Source organism: Phyllobates terribilis, unplaced genomic scaffold, assembly GCF_046119375.1.
Source record: "Phyllobates terribilis strain yellow unplaced genomic scaffold, ASM4611937v1 Scaffold_2__4_contigs__length_985480577, whole genome shotgun sequence".
NCBI lineage: Eukaryota > Metazoa > Chordata > Amphibia > Anura > Dendrobatidae > Phyllobates > Phyllobates terribilis.
The window spans coordinates 375883996-375894354 of NW_027362762.1; the positions used below are offsets into that span (position 1 = coordinate 375883996).

Consider the following 10359-nt stretch of genomic DNA (forward strand, 5'->3'; position numbering starts at 1 on the left):
ACTATATGATATAATACATTTATTAAATATTATGTATTTTAATTTCTTTATTTTTAATGGAGATAAGGAGAGTTATTCAGAGCTATTATTATTATTTATTTTTTAAACTTTTTTTACATATTTTATTTATTTATTTTTGCAGTATACTGTAATCTCTTTAAGGGACTTAAACCTGCGATCGTCTGATTGCTTGTACTATACACAGCAGTTTCACAGTACTGCTATGTATAGCAAAAATCATAGTCAAAAATCACTGCCTCAAATTAACACCAGTCATGGGCTGGCTTTTACAGGAGTACCATTCCTGACAGTCACGGAGGTCTTCAGAAGACCCAAGGATGTCATGGCAACCTATTAACACCCCACTATCGCCTCATAGAGAAGCTGATGGGCAGTTACAACAGCTCGAATCCCAGGCTGTGCACTGTAAATGCTGCTGTCACAAATTGATAGCATTTAACTGGTTACCAGCTTTGCTCCACTCATGACTGTTAGCGGCAGATGATGGCTGAATAACACAGCTATCACCTGCCAGCAAAGATGCAGGCAAGTCTCTGATCTAGCAGCAAACACAGGAAGACGACTTATGAACCATTACTTCATATATCAGTAAGAGGTTAAAGTCCTGGAAACAGTTTTCATTGAAAAAGGACAAAGTGTACAGCACATTACTCATACAGTAATTTACAATTAATTCTCAAATATTCTACGAAGAATAAAATACAGTTTACAACAGCACATAAAAATTAATTCTGAAGATGCAGGGACCAGATAAAATTTAAGAGCATATAACTACATTAACCTTTATAAAAGAAATGCTCTATTTACAATTTTACCTTGATATTTTACTATTATCAGTAATTTATGAATGAAAATATGACACATGTTACTATATTCACAAGTAGCAATTCAGGCTATTGGTCTGCATAAAAATTATATCCTAACACCAACAACATTTCTTTGGAACGCAGACTTACACATTTCAATAAACTGAAATCAATTTAAATAATATAATGGAAAATCTAACATGATCGAGAAAATAATATGTTATATACCATACAAGCACTAATTATTTGCCAAAACCAGAATTGCTAAAAAGTAATCACACCTGAAATTAGTATACTTAGTTATTCAACCATTAGCAAGGAACAGCTTGGGCTCACCACAATTGGCTGAACATGCATTGCATACATTTTACTAAAATATTATTTTTTATGCTGCAATAATATTTATTAATCTGGAGCTTAATAAACAGTTCATCATAAAGATGAATATTTTTTATCCAGTGGCATCAGTTTCTTTAAAATTTTCAGTCAATTATTTACATCTTTGATTATTACAATATTCATAGACAAAGCATACCACACCATTGGATCCTTTAGAAAACTGATCCTGATTGAGCTAAGACTCAAATTCACTATGTTTGAGGGGAGTGACAATATGGTTGAGTAGAGTACATCTGCCATACAATGATCTTAAAGAAATAAAACATATTCTGCACGGTATACATTTTTGTATCAAAAAGTATAATCAGCTATTTTTCAATACAGTTGAGTCCACTAAAGTCTATGGACATATTGGTTTAATAAATTTGCATGTACAACAATACACCACAGACCTGTTATGAATTTTGCATCAGTCACCTGATCTATTTCTGTTTTCCATTTAGTTCACAAAATACATGTCCAATATAGCAAGTCCCATGTTGCAAATGAATTGCATTACCAATACTGCTGTATTTTCTTCCTTGACTACGGCATAACTTGCAAAACAGAAGTGAAGATCTTACATCTACTGTAACCATAAATCAACAGAAAATGTCCTGTGACATGACATACTGTTCTTGCATAAATGATAATGAGAAAAGGCAACAGTGATTAGAACAAATGATAGCTTGTATTTTTAATTATTACTATTATTTATCTTCACAACAGATATATCAAATTTAAAAAAAATTTTGTACGCGCTCTTTTATATATGTATATGTTTCCATGTAGTGTCATAAAAATAGATTTTAAAATAAAAAAAGAATTAGAAAGTCATAACCATGATTATTTCATAAATTATTACATATATGAAATATAATTACAAACAGGTATATAGTGCTATTGAGGGAAATAATATATTTCTTGTTTTCTTTAATAAAACCTAGGCGTTACACCTATCACCATATAATCTACTGTTGGTGCACTCACACATCCTCCTGCTTATTGAAGCCCGTTCTGCAGCTTTCCCCATCAAATCCCTGCTACTGTCTATTGAGAAGTTTGCTAAATATTTATTTTAATTTACTTATATTTCTTTATCAATCATTTTTCTGTCCCAAATAAACAATTGCATATATGAAAAGTATTAATGTAACAGTGAGCAAAAGACACTTATTTCCATATTTTTCTGTTGTACAATAGGGATCAACGTGTTAGAAAATATATGCAAATTCATGCTAAACACTGGTGGAGGAGAAGGCTCTTTAGGAAAAATGTACAGTGCTTTAGACGTTAATTGTGCTAGCAGAACATTGATAGTGTCATCTTTTCTAAGAGTTACTGTAAAGAGTAAGTTATCCTATCGGATAACTTATCTCATATGTAGTTAACATTTTTCATATAGATTATATATATAAATAAAATACATAATTGTGTCAATACACACTACAACTTCAGGTGCTGCAATCTATCATTTAATTTTTCAACTTTTATACTATGTGAAATATTTATCAGCATACAACTTTATGTTTATATGTTGCATTCCATAGTCACCTAATATTACTGTATACCTACTGCATTTGAATAGTTCAATTAAACAATGCATTTTAATGTTATTGTTTAGAGCTTGATAAGTTCAACAAAATATAAGTGTTTCATATTCTTATTATCTATTCATGTGTGCAAATAAAAATATTAAAATGATATGCCTACTAAAAATATTCTACCAGTTTACAGGAGGAATGAAATGTAAAAGATTAAATATTTTATTTCATCTATTTTCATTAAAAACTATTTAAAAAATATATATATTCAGATTACTCGATCTTATGTTCCAGATTTGGAAAATGTAGGGCATTTAATGACAACAGCTAGAGAAGCAAGAATTTCCAGACCTGAAGATTTTAACATTATTCCACGTTAATTATTCTTTTTTTTGGAGGAATTAACTATGGCATGTAGAAACTCTAGACATAGATTAGATTTATTTTCTTTGAACTGTCACATTGCTTTCTTAGGCTGTTAATACTTTTATACAAGTTTAGAGCCTTAAAAGATATTCTTAGTTGACATTATTCTTAGATACTTTTTAGCAGCAAAAGAAATTGTATTTATTTTTTGGGCTCTGGTGCAGTGGTGGATTCACCATCAATGTATGGCACAATCATGAAAAATGCAACAATTACACTAATGAAATCTCATGTCATCTTACCTTTGTTCCTTGGATAGATACTAAAATGCATAATAATTTGTTTACAACAAAGCCTAAAAAGTTTAGAGCCGTCCCCAAACTGCTGGCTCTGTAATAGGTGGATTTTAATAAAATTGGTTTTATAGTGACACGTGGGATAGTTAACAGTTATCATTACTGTTCATTTTTTGCGTCAGCCAGTAGTCCATTTTCTTTACCATTTTATTCTTTGCCTGTAAGTCTTTGTAAGTGGTGGTGTGTGGCTCAGTAAGCCGAAAAAATATTTACATGACAAGAAAAATAAAAAGAGAGCTCACTCAAAGCTTATAATCTAATAATGAAGCTTCTCAAGCTTTTTTCCCCTTTTTCAGGTTAGTCAAATTTATCTGTCCAGTTCTTACCTAATTCTTTGTTCTCTGTGCTTATTAATCCACAGGTCTATCTTCAAGGTCTTTACACATCAAATGTGTTAATTTACACTCAGGACTGGAAGGCATTACTTTTTTAATGGTTGAATCCATAAAAGTTACATTGAACAAGTATTCTTGAGCAAGTATGCAATTCACTTACAAATAGTGCAAAAGGGAAAGTGTACTTCACAAGACCATAATTAGTACTTCTGTTTCCGCTCCCATTCCCTTGTCAGGGCTTTGATTCAGTTTTACTCAGTTTTGTTCAAGGGTCATTACAAATGTCTACAGATGATTAACATCTCTCCTGATCAAACTGAGATGATTAACAAAATAAAATCTTTGAATCGCACTTTGCATAGTGAAAAAGTATCAGGGATGATTAGCAAATGCAGATAATTGTGTAGAGATTAACCAAGCATCAAGTTGTTTAGAGTAGTGTTCATAAGGAGACCCTGACTCTATTGTGTAGTTTCGTACAGTGTATTAATGAGCCATTTAATTTAAAATGCTGGGAAAAGTTGTATTCCTCCAGGATATTTTGCAGTCTATTGAGAATGACCATGTCAAATCTAGAAAAAAAATAGTTTGTGCCAATTCTTGGAGTTTTTAATGATTATTTTCTTAAATAGTCCTTTGAGCATTAATTAGTTTTTAGTCCCGAAACGTGAACTTTAAAAGTATTATCATTATAAAAGCTTGACCAAGACTATAGCACATAATTCATCATGACTCTTTGTCATAAAAGATTTTAAATTCAATTTTAAATAAAAGGGTAGCTAATGTAATACTAATACTGATTCATTTAATTGTCTCATTTGTTCGATGACATTTAAGTTCAGGAAATGTGCTAATACATTTTGTCTTTTTAGGAAAAAAGTTAATTTATCTGAACTAATGAATTTTTAGATGTTCAATATATAAAATAGAGACAGAAAGTGACTGTCACTGTTGTGGATGCTGCTTTGGAACCAAGAAATGCTCCAATGTAACTAAATACTGAACATGCCAAAGAAAAGAACAAAGTTTTGTCATGGCCATGCCATGATTAAGAAGCTGTAGGCATTGATTATGCTATGCTTTAGGAATGATAGAGCTAAAACTTCCAAACTTTGCAGATAGGTATGGCAGCTATTGTGCTTGTTATTCTTCATTAATATCTTGTTTTAATTATTTATTTTCCAAAGTACATTGCTTAGAGGGAAGAATGGCATTCGTTTTGTAAATTTAAAATGAAACTAATTTCAAATTAAAGCATATACTCTTATCAACCTATTATATTGATAGAGAAAAGACAACATTTCTGTATCAATGGCTTATAACAGATCCATAGAGATCACTATGCAACACTATAATATTATTTTTTTATTTCTATACTATTTGGCACTTGGATGAGCTGGAAAGTCAAAGTTCTGTGACACAATACAGCTAGAATTAAGATTTTGTTATATCTATGATATGTAACAGACTGTTTCTAATACTACTTTGTATGTGGTTATATCCTGAGTAGTGTTGAGCGAACATGCTCGACACTGCTCGGTACTCGCCCGAGCATCACGCTACTCGGGATGTTCGGCGAGCACCGAGCTTTTCCGGGTTACTGGGGCGGGAGCTCGGGTCCCCGCCCTGCATGTTTGGCGCTCTTTACAGAGCCAATGAACATGCAGGGATTGCCAGCAAGTCACTGTAATGCCGCAGCCATGTTGTTTGTGGGCATTACAGTGATTGGCTGGCCGCACAGCGTCACCTCGAGTATTTAAAACCGGGTGCCGCCATTTTGGACACAGACGGCTGGGATCAGACAGTGTAGGGACAGCGCTGCTGATTTAGGGAGAGATATATACTGCAAAATAGTTAGTGTAGGGTCTGTAAAGGCTGCCAGATCAAACAAACAGTCCTTCTTAGGACTAATATCCATCCCAGATATCAGGCAGGCAGGCTGTATAGGAGATGGAGTGGTTATACCAGCAAACGCTGCATTACAGTCCTGTTTGCTCCTGTTGCTGAAATTGCTGGACTTAGCTCCAGGTCTCGGGGGCCAGGAAAAACCTTTTTTTTTCATCTAAATCCTCAGACACAAATATATTTTTTTAAAAGAGTCTGGTGTAGGCCAGAGAAATAGAAGTGTGGTTTTGCAGTACCACGGTTCAAACCTCTGTATTATCCATTTTTGGGCCATTTTTACCTAAAAAAAAAACATTTTGAGTGGGTCGCTCACTGTTCAGCCGCAAATATATCTATTTAAACTTGTCTGGTATACCCCAGTAAACAATAGCTGTGGTTTTTCCATTCCATGGTAAAAAATCTCTATTATTCAGCTTTTGATATTTTTTCCGTAAAGAAAAACAGTAATAGTTTCTCCCTGATTGTTCAGATTGTTTAAAAGAGTCGGTTGTAGGCCAGAGAAATAGAACTGTGGTTTTCCTCTTCCACGGTTCTAATCTACTTTTTATTACCCTTTTTCCATTGATAGTGCGAGTGTAAGCTATTTTACTTCCTTTACAATGGGCAAGGCGCGTGGCAAGGGACGTGGAACTGGACGTTCTGGTGATGGTGCGTGCAGAGGACGGGGCCTTGGCCAAGGTGAAAATGTGCCACAACCAACAGCCACATCTTCTCGCTCCCACTTCTTGACCGAATTACTATGGAAGCACACTACAACAACTGGTCAAATCTTAGTAGCCGTGAGTCTTGACCGCATACTCCTCCTCACCCTGATGCTCCTTCCTCCCACCATGCCGAGTGTCGTCAGACAGCAAGTGATCCCACACTTGGACACTCTGAAGAGCTGTTCACTGGTCCATTTCCAGATTTGTGCCCCTCGCCTGCTCCGCACGTAGGGGTGGAAAAGGAGATCCCATGTAGCGATGGCCAAATATTTGAACAGCCATGGCCACAGGAAGGCGACGCTGGCAATTTGTCACAAGAGGTGGACGATGACGAGACACAATTGCCACAAAGTGAGGAGGAGGACCGTGGTGCGGAAGTGGAAGAGGAGGAGGCGGTGGATGATCCAGTAACTGACCCAGCGTGGAAGGAGGACACATAGAGTGAGGCCAGCAGCACACAGGGGGAGGGAAGAAGAGTACCCCAACAGGCAGGAAGAAGCAGTGTGGTGGCCGCAGACAGAAGGCGGGCAATCATTCCCCGTAACACCAACATGAGGGACGTTGCCAGTGCTACCGGTATTGTTTCCAGAGTCTGGAATTTTCTTAAAGACTCTGCTGATAACCCCAAACAGGACATTTGTACCATCTGCCAGGCCAGCATCAGCAGGGGTGACAAAACTGCCAGCCTGACCACCATCAGCATGATCAGGCACATGTCAGCAAAGCACCCGACTTTGTGGGGCAAACCCCAGGGTCCACGACCAGTGTCAGCGGGTGTCACCACTGCTACTTCCGCTGATGTGCGTGTAAGAGAACCCCCTGTTGTGCGTGCAAGGCAAATCCCTGTCCATACTGCATGCAAAGATGCCCCCTCCTCTCAGTCTTCACTTGTTATGGCAGTTTCTCAAGAAACAGCATCAATGTCCACATCCACGTCCCACCGCAGCATTCAATTGTCCATATCCCAGACCTTCGAATGAAAGCGCAAATTCGCAGCCAACACCCCACAGGCCACAGTCCTAAATTCGCACATTTCACAACTGCTTGCGTTGGAAATGCTGCCTTTTAGGCTGGTGGAGATGGAATCCATCCGCAACCTTATGGCGGTAGCCGTCCCTCGGTACTCGGTCCCCAGCTGACACTATTTTGCCCGGTATGCCATCCCCGCACTACACAAGCACGTGTCCCAAAACATCTGCCGTGACCTCAACAACGCAGTTACTGGGAGTCCACCTGACAACGGAAACGTGGACAAGTGCTTGAGGCCAGGGACGGTACATCTCCCTGATGGCACACTGGGTAAACATAGTGGAAGCCGGGACCCAGTCGGACCTTGGGACGGAACAAATCCTCCCCACAACGAGGATTGCGGGCCCTATGTCAGTCAGAGCTGCCCTCACAGTGTACAGCTCCTGCGCATCATCCTCCTCCTCATGTTCAGCCTCCATCTCAGATATCACCACATCAGTTACAAGCTGGAAGCACTGCAGTACTGCCTCAGCCAAGCGGCAACAGGCTGTGCTGAAACTCATAAGCTTAGGTGATAAACCTCACACTGCTTGTGAGTTGTGGACAGCTGTGAAAGAGCAGGCAGATCTGTGGCTGAGACCGCTGAACCTACATCGAGGCATGGTTGTGTGTGACAATGGCCGCAACGTGGTGGCGGCACTGAGGCGAGGCGAGATCACACACGTACCATGCCTTGCTCATGTGCTTAACATCGTGGTTCAGCGGGTTCTTAAATCGTACCCCGAGTTGCCAGATCTGCTCGTCAAGTACGTCGCCCGTCAGCTCATTTTTGGAAGTCGGCTACAGCTTCCGCCGCCCTTACTGTGTTGCAGCAGCGTTTGCAGCTTCCGTCACACCGACTGGTGTGTGATGTCCCCACACTTTGGAACTCTACCCTCTACATTTTGCAAAGGATTTGTGAGCAGAAGAGAGCAGTTGTGGAGTATCAGCTGCAACAAGGCCGTCGTTATTCAGGTCAGACTCCACACATAAGACCTCAGGAGTTGACCTGGATGTCTGACATATGTACCATCCTGACAAACTTTGAGGAGTCCACCAAGATGGTGAGTGGCGATGCCGCCATCATTAGCGTCAGCATCCCACTTGTCTGTCTTTTGCAACGCTCTCTTCAGAGAATAAAAGAGGAGGCATTGCAGCCAGAGTATGATGAGATGGATCAAGAAGCCGTAACGGGTGATTACACACAGCCCAGCCTCATCTCATCCCAACGTGCATTGGGGGACAATGAGGGAGAGGAGGAGGAGGAGGAGGAGGAGGAAGAATAGGAGCTGGTATCATGCGCTGTAGACGGTTGTACCTGTACAACTGTCATACCGTCGGTTCAGCGTGGGTGGCCTGAGGACAGGGGGGAGGAGGAGAGCATGGACAGTCGTCATCTTGGTGAGGACACGGAAGTCTTGCCCGTTACCAGTCTGGCACGCATGGCTGACTTTATGTTACGCTGCCTTAACCGTGCCGCTCGTGTTGTCAAAATGTTGGGTGACAGTCATTACTGGTTGGTGATACTTTTAGACCCCCACTACAAGGAGAACTTTCACTGTCTTATTCCTGAGGTACTGGCCTGCCCTGCCTCTAGCGTGTTATCGGAGCGTGTTTTTAGAGCCGCTGGGGGAATTATAACTGATAAGCGCACTCGCCTGTCAACTGACAATGCTAACAAGCTAACCCTTATCAAAATGAACAAGGGCTGGATTGGGCCAGACTTCTCATCACCACCAAATGACAGCAGAGTAACATAAAGTCAAATCCACTGTGTTATTTTGGGAGGTGAATTCCCATGCTCGGCTTCACACCCACAAATGGGTATACGCTTCCTCATTTCGGCTGTTTTTTGCTCTTCTCCTTATCCTCAGCCTCCACCACCACTATACCACCAGGGTGACTGTGGTCCGTGTTGCCAGCATTGCAATTCCTCCCTCCTAATTTTTGGCAGCTTTTGCTTGGAAGGCATAGGCAAAGACTATGGGAGACCCACTCCCCAATAATGGGTATAATGTTTTTAATATGCTGTACTGCATGGCTCTTGTAAGGGACATTGCAAGTTCCTCGATCCTAATTTTTGGCAGCTTTTGCTTGGAAGGCATAGGCAAAGACTATGGGAGACCCACTCCCCAATAATGGGAATAAAGTTTTTAATATGCTGTACTGCCTGGCTCTTGTAAAGGGCACTGCAAGTTCCTCCGTCTTAATTTTTGCCAGCTTTGCTTGGAAGGCATAGGCAAAGACTATGGGAGACCCTCTCCCCAATAATGGGAATAAAGTTTGTAATATGCTGTACTGCATGGCTCTTGTAAGGGGCATTAAAATTGTCTTGTTAAGCTACTGTGACCTCCACGTCTCTTCCAAGGGTCATTGATAATGTCTTTTTATTCCACTGTGACCGCCACGTCTCTTCCAAGGGGCATTAAAACCGTCTTGTTAAGCTACTGTGACCTCCACATCTCTTCCAAGGGGCATTAAAACCGTCTTGTTAAACCACTCTGTATTCCATGTCTCTTCCAAGGGGCATTAAAACCGTCTTGTTAAGCTACTGTGACCTCCACGTCTCTTCTTAGGGGCATTAAAACCGTCTTGTTAAACCACTCTGAACTACACGTCTCTTCCAAGGGGTATTAAAATCGTCTTGTTAAGCTTCTGTGACCTCCACGTCTCTTCCAAGGAGCATTAAAACCGTTTTGTTAAACCACTCTGAACTCCACGTCTCTCCCAAGGGGCATTAAAATCATCTTGTTAAGATACTGTGACCTCCACGTCTATTTCAAGGGGCCTTAAAATCATCTTGTTAAGCTACTGTGACCGCCACATCTCTTCCAAGGGGCATTGATATTGTCTTTTTATTCCACTGCGACCTCAACCACTCTTCCAAGGGGCATTGATATTGTCTTTTTATTCCACTGCGACCTCCACCACTCTTC

The 10359-nt window shown here is 40.0% G+C and overlaps 1 long non-coding RNA gene across 2 annotated transcripts in view; it reads right to left on the reverse strand.

Annotated features, from left to right (window-relative positions):
• Window positions 1-4034, reverse strand: part of LOC141252301 (uncharacterized) — a 557231-nt gene extending 553197 nt beyond the window's left edge. For both annotated transcript variants that reach the window (XR_012313745.1, XR_012313741.1), the window contains exon 1: window positions 3798-4034. This is a non-coding gene — a long non-coding RNA (uncharacterized lncRNA). The remainder of the gene's footprint in view (window positions 1-3797) is intronic.
• Between the last annotated feature and the right edge of the window lie 6325 nt (window positions 4035-10359).